At 39.2% G+C, this 13,975-nt stretch overlaps 1 long non-coding RNA gene across 1 annotated transcript; it reads right to left on the bottom strand.

Annotated features, from left to right (window-relative positions):
• Positions 1 to 4,835: 4,835 nt before the first annotated feature.
• LOC143440937 (uncharacterized) lies at positions 4,836 to 13,448 on the bottom strand. Its single transcript, XR_013108241.1, has 3 exons — positions 13,119 to 13,448; positions 10,556 to 10,645; positions 4,836 to 6,161 (listed from the first exon to the last, which is right to left on the bottom strand). It is a non-coding gene; the product is annotated as an uncharacterized LOC143440937 (long non-coding RNA).
• Positions 13,449 to 13,975: the final 527 nt, after the last annotated feature.

Genomic DNA, 13,975 nt, shown 5'->3' on the forward strand with positions numbered 1-13,975 from the left:
CTTTGCTATTAAGTTCCTTGCAGTTCTGCTAGAATCTTGTCAATTTGGTTCTGGGATTATTTTTAGGGGGCATTTTTTTCCTGCTTCAGTCTCATTGCTACTGGTAGCTCTGTTTATATTATTATTATGTTGTTTGAGTTTGGTATGCTATATGCACCTGAAAACTCATCTATTTACACGAGTTTCCAATTCAGTGGACTAGAAGTCTTTAATGTCAATAGGCATAAGATCTACCTGCTCACTTAAGACTATCAACGAGGCTGCGGAGTTATCGTGGGTAATTGCCAAGATATGATAACAAAAGTTATATGCAGTTGATCAAGGTCATTCAAGCCTTCAAAAGCACCACTCAGGAGGCAGAAGCAAGTGAACTCTGAGATCAAGGCCAGCCTGAGCTACATAGTGAGTCTAGGGAAAGATGCCAATATGCAGAGACAACTTTTATAAAAATAAAGTGAACTCCTCCATAAAGAATAGCTTCATGGGACCTTCTGGCACTATGCAAGCTTCCAAAGGAGGTAGCCAATCAACAACCCTAGCTACCTCTGATACCCCTGATACCCACGAACCACATCAGTGATCATCATAGCATGATAACCCTAAGAGTGCAGTAGTGACAATCATACCTTGGTGGTAAACAATGGCTCTTTAATTGGACTTCAGACCTTCTTAAAAGGGAAACCAAGAATGTTACTGTATATCTTGCTATTTACTCAGAACTGGTGACATCATGAATATTAGTGGAAAACATACAACCACATCTTTAATAAACTAGCATCATCCTTAACAAGAATCTAAACAGTTTTCCTTCCATGTACAGATAAACGTAGTCTTCACCCATCATCAAGGAAACATCTCTTTGCAAAAAAAAAAAAAAAAAAAAAACAAAAACCCACAACTATCAACACTACAACTAATCAAAATTCAGAGTAGTAGAGGCCAGCCCCTCTAGAAAACACTCTGCATGTAAGGCCCAAGGAATCGTTTTGAAGAGGGGATAAAAAGATTCTAAGAGCCAGAGGATCAGGGAGTGTGTTGGGAGATTGTTTTCCTAGTAATGCCAGAAGCTATATCCATAAAATTTCACCAACATGGCCTCCCCTACAGAAGCTGAGCATGGACAATGGACTTGCCAAAGTGGTTAGGGAAAAACTCACAAAGCCTCAAGCCTACAGGTGACTGGGGAATGCTGGGAACAGGAGAACAGTCTTCTCCAGGAAGAGCACACTAAGTGGTTATTCAATACCAAATGGTCATCCTTGAAAACATACATACAAGTAACAATTGTGTAGATTAAATTGAGAAATATCTACACATACACACACATACATATATGCAATAACAATAGGAAAGGTGGCTATGAGTTAGAAAGAGATCAATAAGGGGTATGTGTGAGAATTGTGGGAGGAAAAGGAAAGGAGAAATGACATAATTATATAATAATCTCAAAATTAAAAAAGAAAAGAAAAGGAACAACAAAAAAACCCAGAAAAACAAAACAAAAACTAACCCAAACTAAAACCAAAATAAAGAAAAGAGGTTATCAGGAAAATGCAGACTAGGACTTCTTTATGCTTCTGTGGTACTCTAGCTACAATGAAGAGAAATGATAACCAATGTTGTTGTAAGTCTGGTAAAAGAGGATCATACACATCTGCGGGAGAACCAGAGAATCAACTTTTGAAATCAGTATAGATGTTCTAAAGAGGAATATTTGAAAGTATAAAAACTACTGTGTGATCCAATTTTACCACTAATATGTGACGCTATTCCTGTGGAAAAGATGACAGACATCTACTTGTCGCAGATAAAGAACCAGTGAAAACTAAAGCTGGGAATCAACAAAGTCTAACTTGCTGAACGTGGGATTTCATAAGACTTCTTCATATCTGTATACATCCTTTTTGGTTAACCCACCCACTTTTCTCCCTTTCTTCCTACCCCAACTCTAGGCAAACATTTAACAATGCCCAAATTCTTTTATATCACATGTGTTCTACTTGTTTTATTTTAAGTGATGTTTTCTCTGCACGGATGTCGATGCACCATTTGTGTTTCTGGAGCATGTAGCAACTAGAAGAGAGCCATGGAATCCCTGAAGTTGAGGTTACAGATTGAGTGCTTATATGAAGGTGCTGGGAACTCAAAGTGAGTCTTTGGAAACAGCAGACAGTGCTTTTAACCACTGAGTCATCTCTAAAGCCACGAGAGATTTATTGGAGTGACTTACAAGAATGAGCAGTTCCTGACAGAATTACAAAAGACTTCATGACAGCTACACCACCCTGTGAAGGTGATGGCTAATGAAACTATGAACCTGAGGATCGCTGCACAGCTTGCAGCCAGCTCACCTGGCTGGGGGTGAGGGAAGTGTGTCCTTCAAGCCACTCACTAACTCCTCCAAGCAGCTTGTCTTGTCTTATCTGATCTAAGTAGCTTGACTGGCGTCTGCTTCATGGCTGGTCTAAGCATCTTTTGTGCACCTCATCTTGTCTGATAGCGTCTGCAGTCCTTAGAAATTATATATGCCTGAGGCAGGAGGGTACTAGTGAATCTTGCCAATTTCTGAAACCTCCTCAAGTTATTTAGTTGTCTATTTCTGATGTTTGGGACCTTCTCTACATGATTGGATATTTCACCTTCCATTAAAGCATCCTGTTCCTTTACCCGTATTTTAATATCCCGTGTTTAAGGAACATCATCCAACATGAAAGGGTTTAATATCAGAGGAAGCTGCTACACAATATCCAATCCTGGGCATAAACTCCAAGAACTTTTCATCTTACGCATGGGCACTTGCCCATCATATTTATTGCTGCTTTATTCACAGTATCTCAGGTATGAAATCAACCTAGATGTCCATCAACTGACATATGTATAACTGAGTATGTAGGCTCTAGTTTCAAACTTTTGTTTTATGTGTTCAAGTAGGACTACATATAGAAGCCAGGAAGCTAGAAATGGGTCATGAGTGGAGAGATGGAAGAAGAGAGGCTGGATAGAGTATAAGTGATATGAAATTAGAGAGTGAGCATACTGGGGACAGAATAGTTCAAATATGTAGAGGATTGTCAGCGAAGAGAAGGAGCTGGTGAAAGGTCAACACAAATGAGATGTCCATGAAGAACATACATGGGAACCTATCATTTTGCAACCCAAGTAAAAAAAATATAGTAAGAAAGGATAGTAGAGACATATGATATAAAAGAATTAGGCATTGTTAAATGTTTAACTATGGATGAGGTAGAAAGAAAGGAGGAAGAGTGGGTGGGCTAACCAAAAGGGATGTATAAAGGTATAATGAAAGCCCACTATTTTACAAATTAATGGTAAGTATAATTTTAAACACTTTGAACAGGTATATCTCACATGGGTAAATAATGCTACTCCCAGACACCAGGGCTATTAAATAAAACTCTCTCTAGCAGGTATTGGTATCTACCTAGGAATTACTGATCATGACTGACATAGAGGCACTCCAAATCAAACAGATCAATTGCCAATGCTCTTGCTTGGCTACTAGATGCACGTGGTGTTACTGAAGACAGCAAACACTTTGGCTGGGATACGTATATACGAGAGCAATCTTGAACCTACTAGGAAACTCTCCCTGCTGGCTAGCTTTTGTAGCACTGCCATGGTTTATGCAGCCTGCTGGCAGAGAAAAAAATGTCAATGGTCATACTTGTTTCGTGGCCTGCATCCTACAACACTGATCTACAAGCCAAGTTGTGTTTACTGGTGCAATACTGACATAACTGTTAATGGGAACAATCAACCTGTTTCCTGATAAGATTTGAAGTCTGCTCCATAGAGGTAAGTTTATATCTGGTATTGTAAGCATAGTAAAAAAAAAAAATCATAGTGTGAGAATTATAGGTCCAAGGGTAGAACCTATTGATGTTCTGTTAATGATCATGTTGCTATCTGCCATGTAAATATTCACATTTATGATTATCTCTTTGTACTACTTTCAAGCTTGGGGAAAAATGTCTCCTCTGGCAGCAGGAGGTAGGTAATGCAAAGACCATAACTGTTGAGAAAGTACTAAGAACACAAGCCACTGTGTAAGAATGGGGCAATTGCCATTTCATCATGACTGAGGGAGGGTGTCTCTGCGTCTACTTCCGTGAGGCTCACTGACCATCAATGGAAACCATATCATTTTAGAGTTTGGAGTAAATACTTCCACATGCTCTTTTCAGTACTTCAAAACAAATTCCCATATCTTCTCAGGGACCTTTTTGTTTGTTTGGTCAGTTGGTTTTAGGAGATTTTTGGAATTTTTTTTTTTCTTGGAATTTGTTCTGTAGACCAGGCTCACCTCAAACTCACAGGGATCCACCTGCCTCTATCTACAGAGTTCAGGGATTGAAGGTATGCACCACTGCACTAAGCACTATTATGATTTTTTTTTGGATGTTGGGCAAGATAAAGGTTTTTATTACAGCTTTCCCCATGAGCTAGAAGATTGCTTAGTGGATAAAAGCAAAAGCACTGGCTGCTCTTCAGGGGACTGAGGTTCAATTCTGGGCACACACATAACAGGTCACAACTGTCTTTAACTCCAGGTTCAGAGGATCTGATGTTTTTCTTCAGCCCTCCAGAGGCACCAGGCATCATGTTATACAAGCTACCCTTAAAACACAAAACAAAAAGCAGTTTTCATGTAATTACATTTGCAAAATTTTGTTTTAACATAAATTCTCTGATACTGTTTAAGATTTAAATCTTCCTTAAAGGCTTTCATAATTTTTTTTTTTTTAATTTGTTTATTTGGGTTTTTTTTTTTTTTTTTTTTTTGATATTTTTTGAGACAGGGTTTTTCTGTGTAGTCCTGGCTGTCCTGGAACTTGCTCTGTAGACTATGCTGACCTCAAACTCAAAACTCAGATCCAAGTGCTGGGATCTCAAGTGCTGGGACTAAAATTGTGCACTACCATGTCCAGATGTTTATGCTTATATTATGCATACTGTTGTGATTTGTAAGCATAGATTACTGGATAAATGCTCTATCAATCACATTATTTAGAAGGGTATTTTTTTCTTCAGTATGAATTTTCTAAAGTGTTGTTAGAGTTTAGCACCCAGTAAAAGATTTGTCATATTCTTTACACATGTAAGGTCTCTTTAATATGAACTCTCTGATGTCTTCTAAGATATGTATGCTACATAAATCATTGCATTCATTACATTTTTCTCCAGTATTGATATTTTGATGTGGTCGAAGAGTTAAGCTCTTTGTAAAAGTTATGTCCCACTCCTTACATCTGTAAGGTCTCCTGCCAGTATGAACTCTCTGATGTCTTCTAAGATGTGAGTACTGGGTAAAGGATTTGTCACATACCTCACATTTGTAAGGCTTCTCACCACTATGGATTCTGGAATGTGTTTTTAAGATGTGATAATTCAAGAAAGGACTTGCCACATTTTTTGCATTTGCATAGTTTCTCTAGAGAATGAGTCTTCTGATGCCTTCTATATGATGCATATTGGGTAAAGGACCTGCCACACTCATTGCATTTGTAAGGCTTTTCTCCAGTATGGAGTCTGTAATGGCTTCTAAGGTGTGAAAGCTGATGTAAGACTTTGCTTGCATTTGTAAGGCTTCTCCCCAGTATGAAATCTTTGATATGTTTTAAGACTTGAGGCCTGGGTAAAGGATTTGTCCCAAATGTTGCACTTGTAGGTTTCTGTCCGGTATGAATTCTCTGGTGCAGAGTGAGGCTTAAGGAGGTAATGAAGCATTTCCCACAATGATATGGTGTCTCTCCAATGCAGTTTGTTTGTTGCATGAGACTGTAGGTAGAAGCAAAATGGTCATCATAGTCTTCCTGCCTGTGCTCTTTCTTTGCAGTATAGAGTCTCTGATTTTGACTAGTGTTGGAATACAAACTGAAAGATTTCTCACAGTCTTTAGATTTGCAAGGTTCTTTCTTCTTCAGCGTCTGTGATTTTATGTTTATATGAATTTGATGAGTCAACAGAGGCATCCCTGTCCCTACAGCATCTGTAGTTATTAGAGGTTTCTGTAGTGTCACTTCTTTTATAAAGTGCAGAGTTGGAGGGATCAAGAAGCATTTCACCAAGCTCATTACACTGACAAGACTCCTTTTCGGTCCTCACATGTTGATAGACAGTATCACGTATGCAGTAGTTCTCTGAAAATGAATACAATTCAGATTAGTAGGGCTTGCTCCAAGTTTAAACATTTGATAAATGAGTGTCATTCTAAGTTCTGTATTAAGCAACTACTTAAAACAGAGCAGTCAGTAGTCCATGTTTTTCATTCACTATAATTGTATGGATTCTGAAAACAAAACAAAACAGTGAGTCTTAGAGAAAATTAAACAATTAAAAGACATCAGTAACTGGCTTTGCTACAAAATGAAAAGTACTGTTCAGAAGACCCACTTTCTTTTAAGATTGGAAGCTTCCTTAAAAGATTCATAGGGTTTATTTTTTCTCAGATACCATAAAAAAGTTATTTTTTATTGTCAAACTTTCCCTATTCTCCTGTTGTTTCCAAGGCAGCTTAACAGAGAGTTCCCAACCTATATTGTCATTACATACAAGAATGAGCCAGGAATTAATTCTACAAGCAAAATATTCGCACTGCTAGACACCAGGTTGTAATTCTCCAACATCACATCAATGTACAAAGCCCTCTGAGCAGAGTCCAGGCATTCGCACTCCTCAGGGGAGAAGTCCACAGACGCATTCTGGAATGTCAACAGACTCTGAAATGAAACAGTACAGTTTGACTGTGTGCTATAGGACACAGTGCTTTCCTGTACGTAAGAAGACTTAAGAAAATTACAGATGTAGATGAGTGAAGACAATTACTCAAAGAGATGATTTCTCAATGTACTCACACTCTATAATGAATGTTCTGTCTGTGGAGACAGGATGACACAATAGTCTCACAAGCATGTCCATGATACAAGGGACATTTTTTTTTTTTTTTGTGGCCTAGGTTTGGATTTAATTTCTTTTTTAGATTTTTTATTGGATATTTTATTTTCATTTCAGATATCTCCTTACCCCATTCCTCACCCCCACCCCCACCCCTGCACAGGAACCTCCTATCCTATCCCCCCTCCTCCTGCTTCTATGAGGATTTTGTTTTCAATTTTTTTTCATTTTTTTTGTTTTGTTTTTTTGAGACAGGGTTTCTCTGTGTAGCCCTGGCTGTCCTGTAGACCAGACTGACCTCGAACTCAGAAACCCACCTGCCTCTGCCTCCCAAGTGCTGGGATTAAAGGGGTGGGCCACACTGAAAGGCTAGGGCGCACATTTTTTAAGGTCTGGAACTCTTATTTATCTGTGACGGACACTGTGTTTATGTCCCACAGAATCTCAATGTACATGTCTCAGAGGAAAAATTCATGATGAGGAAATGTGCTTTTAAATGATGTACCTGAAGATCATGTTAAAATACTGGCACTGAATCAATCCTGTCTGTACTTAGACCTTACATGGCTATTTTACCAAGCTCAGTTTGTGCAGATTTTGCAGTCCTCAATGTTTTTCTTTAGTAATTAAGCTGTCCTGTCTAGCAGATTTTAGTTAGTGGTGTTTACGATTCTTTTGTCATTCCTCTAAAAATGCAAAGTGGTGACATATTCTGACTATTCCATGAACACAGATAGAAATGTAAACCTGTGGGCCACTTCCAAAATGGAATTTTTAAATGGAGATTTTAACACATTGCAGCTTCAGGGTAGAGACATCAGCCGCACAGAAGTTGACTAAAGCAATGCAACCGTGGGGAATGTTCAAATGTGATGGCTTATGAATACCAATCCATCAATGCCTTCAAGATATTTTGTTTTTAATTTTGGTTTTTAGACATAGTTTCTTTGGTCATCCCGGGCTATGCTGAAACTCCCTCTGTAGACCATACTGGTCTGGAACTCAGAGATCTTCCTGCCTCTGCCTCCTGAGTGCTGGGATTATCATTACCACCTGGCTCTTGAAAATATTTTTTGTGAATGCATTCCACGTAATGCTACATAATGAGTCCAAAACAGAAAGGTCAGCACAGAGTTGGATAATGTTTGGAGAGAGAAAGAGAGAGAGAGAGAGAGAGAGAGAGAGAGAGAGAGAGAGAGAGAGAGAGAGATTGAGAAATGGAGGGGTAACGACAACTAATCTCTCTAATTTGGAAGTTACCACTGAACATCCCTACCAAGTGAGTGATGTGAGCAGCAGTTCTCCTGAGACAAACAGATATGTGGTGTCAACAAATATCATCACTATTGAGATATTAAGTACCAAAGAGAATATAAGTAAACTACAACCTGAATCTACACTCAAGAACAATTTCATGGCATGATCGAGCCACACATGCCAGCCATGATCTGCACTCTCTAGTGTGCTTAAATTTTTACTAATAGGAACCAAGTATTTATTATTAGGATCCAACGTATAAGGCGATCTTAATTCCAAACAATTCTAAGATGTTGTGGAAACTAGTCCATGTGTATACAAGATGTATTTGTATAAGCATGATCAAGGGAAATGTGACAGATCCTCCAAATGGAACTTACATGGCACATGATATATAAGGGCATAGTCTATTCTCTATAATTGGACACACACACACACACACATTAAAAATTTTTTGAGACTGGGTTTCTCCACATAGCCTTGGCAAGCATAGAACTCACTTTGTGGGCCAGGCTGGCCTTGAACTCTTGGGGATATGCCTGCTTCTCAAGTGCTGGGATTAAAGGCACATGCCACCACCACTCAGACCCAACATACTGTTTTTGTTCATGTATCACAATGGAAGTATTTTCAAAATTACAAGGTATAAGTCCATAGGGGATATTTACCCCTGAAAAAATGAGGTAGGGGGAAATAATTGAGAAAAGTGCTATAGTATATGTGAAATTATGGAATTATGGAATTATGTTGTATAGCTGTAGTTATAAAGACAATCTATACCAGAAGAAAAACAGGAGGATAATAGAATAGGATCGAAGACCTAGAAAAAAACCAGAAAGATATATTTACTTAATATTTGACAAAGGAGAAAAAAAGATATATTAGAAAAATATGGCCTTTTCAACAAATGGTGCTGGAAAAAACTGGGTTCAACAGGAAAATGAACTTAAATTCTTATTTTTCACTTTGTACAAATATCCTTTCTAAATGGATCAAAAACCTTATTTAAAACCGGAAGCACTGAAACCCAGAAAATACCCATCAGGATACTGGGATAGGCAAGAACTTGTGGATTAGAAAGATCACTAACAGCACAGGAACTAACCCCAAGTATCAACAGATGGGACAACATGAATACAAAGTTTCTGTCTATCAAAGGGAATAATCAGCGGGGCACACAGACACCCACAGAATGGAAGTGACACTCTGGATAGGGGCTTATATCTAGAATTTACCAAAAAAATACCATGACTATGAATAGGTGTAAAAAGACTGCTGATCATAATTACATTAGTGACAGAAAATTAAGATAAAAGTGTTAAAATACAAAATAAAGAGTATCTGCTAATGATAAAATGGTCCATTAGGCCTGGGATACTGGTCTAACCTTTAATTCAACATTTGGGAAAGAGAGGCAGATGGATTTCTGAGTTTGAGGCCACCCAGGTCTACAGAATGAGTTTCAGGACAGCCAGGGCTACACAGAGATCCCTGTCTTAAAAACAACAACAATAACAACAACAACAAACCCAACAACAACAAAAAATCCATTGGATAGAAAGAAAGTCCATGATCAATACAGGTAAAAAGGGCACAAAACCCAGAATGCAGACATTCACAGCAGACAGAAACAGGAGTATGCATAAAACACGAAAGTAGGCGTATTGCCTCAGGTTCTTTTCAACATGAGAAGACAACCTAGAGCGTAGTTTGTCTTGCCTTGGATGCCAACTAATTCCTATTTTACAAAAAGCAATCCCGAAAGTACCAAGGAACAGCACAGAGCTGGAAAACACTAAGAGAATCACACCTAGAGGTGATCTCACAGTGTATTATAATTACAGCAATGGAAACCTCTTGGAATTGTCATGACAACAGACAATAGGAGATATACCTGGGAAGACAGGATAGACAGTGTTTAACTGTCTCCAAATATAGTTCCTGATTCTTATCAAAACTCTGTTGGCATTATTTTCAGGTATGGATTAATTAACACTAAAGGTAGAAAATGTCTAGAATATCTAAAGCTCCAAATTCTGAAAGAAAAAAAAAAGAAACACACCTATAGGTATTAGTTTTCATTGTTTCATGATACATGAAAGTCACTGAAATGAAAACCATTTAATATTAGTATGTGGACATTATCAGTGTAAGGACAGCACCACTCATACTCATAGTCAAGTAAAAGTTTATTGCCTCCTGGTATCAATTCTTCTGTAGAAAGTCTTCTCATCTCTACAATAAATAATCCTGAGAAGATTTTTCTCAGTGTAAGTCTCCAGAATTATTCCTAGAGAAACAGAATGTGGCAAAACTGACTTCATGTCCCACTTTCACAGTCACTGGAACCCCTTGCCATCCCTTCACCAATCCTCCAACATACCTGGATCCTATGCTACTGTCTCCTCCCTCTCCATCTTCCAGGTCTCGTTGTTCTGCTCCACAGGTGAGCAGGTCCAGGTCCGGGTGATCACTGCACATGAAAGAGATTCTTCAGAAAGCACAGTACTAGATTTCTAGCACAGTACTGTGCTCAGTAGATAAGGGAGGATTCCACAATTGTCACCCAGTGTCAGAATACTGAAAATATTTAGAAAGCATTTTGTTAGCATAACTGAAAGTCCACTTTTAATCACTGCTTAGTCAAAACTCAAGGGCAGAAGTGAATCTGAAAGACTGGGATGAGACTATTATACATTAGTGAGATTCTGAATTTATCATAAAGATGGTGGAAGTCTTACACTGCCAAAGGGACTCACGTGAAGAAGAGAAGAGGATTTCACTTTACTCTGTGAGAAGTGTGACTAATTCACACAAAGCTCACACACTTGCAGAATAATTTTCAAAAAAACTCTAAGGAGTAAGAGAGGTTAGAAGCAAACTATTCTCATCCATACCAGAGTGCTGTAATTCTGTAATATGCAGTCTTTGTACAAAGCCTCCCAGCAGGGTCCTGACATTGCCCCTCTTTCTGGGAGAAGTTCACAGTCACACCAGTGGCTGTGAACTGACCACAAAATACAAAACAAGTTTGAATAGTTATCTTAGGACACACCTTTAATCCTAGCATTTTTTGAGACAGGTGGATGGAGTCCAGCCTGGTCTACATGGTGAGTTCTGGGACAGAAAGAATAACACTGTGAATTCAGGCGTCAAACAAAGCAAACATGAGAACCAAAAATAATAGCTTGGTCATGTGTCCATGGATAGAGTGCCTTTCTTGAGCCAAGGAGATGAGAGACTACTGCAGATATTTTTTGTGCTGTAGATGAGTGTTCATAATTACTCAAAGATACTTTCTAATATTGCCCTATAGTCTGATAGTCTGATGCTTTTTCATATATATATATATGTATACATATATACATATATATATGTATATATGTATGTATATATATTGTGTATATATATTATATATATATTATATACATATATATATATATATATATATATATATATATATATATATATATATAAATTTTTCCCCCAAACAGATGTTCTCAGTGTACCTCTGGTTGTTCTCAAACTCATGCTATAGCTCAGGATGGCACCAAACTCAAAAGATCCACCTGCCTGTGTCTACCTAGTACTGGAATTAAAGAAGTGTGTCACCACCCCCTGGGTTATAATGAATGTCTTTTCTAACTGTGAAAGTCAACAGCACACTGTGCTTTCTCAGATACCAACAAGCACTAATAAAAACTTAATACAAGAAGAAACATTTCGTCTTTCTTTCTTTCTTTCTTTCTTTCTTTCTTTCTTTCTTTCTTTTTTTTGTTTTTGATTTTTTTCTTTTTACGATAGGATCTTACCATAGATCACGCTAGTGTGGGTCGCACTCAGATCAGCCTATCCCTGTATCACAGGCCTGGCTAAGGCAGATTTCAGCACGCTGTATTTACGTCACAATGCTCCTACATCTCAGGTGGAAAATTAATGTTGGATAAAAAGTTTAGTTTTAAATGTTAATATTTAAAACCATACTGGAACTCGCAAAAAACATTTTCGGGCTCAATTCAATCTTCAGGCATTCCTGTAGGCTAACAGGCCAGTGGAAAATCACCCTGCCCTTGGCCTGCCCAGAAACTCTGAGTCTTGGAAATCCCCTCCCCTAACTTGGTATTAATGGTCAAACAATGTTTCAGCCTTAATAGCTAAGCAACAATCCCATCCTTGGTGTACTTTTTCACTTGGTGACTGGACATGCTCCAAAGACACTATAAAAGCCGCACCCTCCACTCAGCCCTCTGCTGTCTTCCCTTTCAGGGTCAACCGCTATTCTCTCTGTCTCTCCCCAATAAATCTCTTATGTAATGTTTGCTGCCTGTTGTAATTTTGTGGTATTCCTTGGCTCCCACCTGCCAAGATGTCCTTGCCCCGGGGGGGGGGGGGGAGGGGGAAGAAACCAAAAACCAAAAAAAAAAAAAAAAAAACCCTTACACTTCTTTCATGACTAATATCCAACAGTTCTCCAGGAATGCCCAATCTTTACGTATAACATGGAAATTGGCACGGATGAATGTAAATTTCTAGAACTTTGTCCATTTCAATAGTAAATGTTTGTAAATATCAAAAGTTAAATTAAATTTAAAAATTCTACTCGAGTATTCTAATAATACAGTAGCCTGCAATGAAAGAAGAGAAAGGTTAATCTCATAGTTCGAGGCCAGCCTGGTCTATAAAGTAAGTTCCAGGAAAGCCAGGACACAGAGAAAGCCTGTCTTGGAAAGGAAACCCCCAACACACACACACACACACACACACACACACACACACACACACACTCCAGACGATCAATTACAAACAAATCAGGATTCATCCAATTCGTATGATATACAATTTACCGACAAGGGTAAGACAACCACAGCAGAATTTCAGAATCAGCTTCTTGATGAAACTGATCACACCCTGTTCCTCTCCCTCCCCAGCCCCGCAGTTCCTCTAACCTGGGAGGAGGTTCCAGGGTCCCCCAGGCTGCCTTTCCTGTCGCTGCGCTGTAGCTCTGCTGACTCCCAGGACGCCCTGCGTGGCACCTGTAGGGAAGTTTTCGGGTCCCTCGAGACCCCGGCCGTATCTTCTGCACCCATCACGCAATTTCACACAGTGCAGACTCGAGCTCCTTTCGGGAATGGACCTTTGGCACTTCTGACTTTGACTCCTTAGCCCCACTTCCCTAGCAACCATTCACCGGCTGTTCCAGTTCCCGTACTTCTCTATCCTCTCCCACTCTAACTCCCCATCCCCACCAACCTAACTTCCAACATCTTCATTCTCCTCTGTTTCCGGGTAAAAGGCTCCGCCCGGCCGAAACCGTCCCCCCTGGATTCCATCTCAGCCTGCCTTCCACTTAGCTCCATCAGTCAGGCTGCCCATAACCATCTGCACAGCCACATGCTTGCTGCCAGCCTAGATTAGAACTGTAGCCTGCCGCACCCTCATATCTTAGCCCCATAATGAGTTCTGAACCCTTCAAATAAAAGATAGGCAGTTTAACACTCCGACTTCACTACCTGCCTATGGGCACCAAGTAATAACAGGCTAAATTCAGAAGCCAGAGCCCCATCCCCAACACACAAATATTTAAAGCCAAAACCAAATACTACTATTGAGACTTAGGAAGAGACATTTCAGGAGATTGGATTTTGAAAAGAAATAGGTGTCTCAAGAAGTCAGTGGTTGCCTAGTGATGGTGGCTCAAGCCTTTAATTCCATCACTTAGAAGGCAAAGGCAGGCAGATTCCTGTGGGTTTGAGACCAGCCTGGTCTACAGAGTTCCAGGACAGCCAAAGCTATACACAGAAAC

The sequence above is a fragment of the Arvicanthis niloticus genome, chromosome 30 (genome assembly GCF_011762505.2).
Source record: "Arvicanthis niloticus isolate mArvNil1 chromosome 30, mArvNil1.pat.X, whole genome shotgun sequence".
In the NCBI taxonomy this organism is placed as follows: Eukaryota; Metazoa; Chordata; class Mammalia; order Rodentia; family Muridae; genus Arvicanthis; species Arvicanthis niloticus.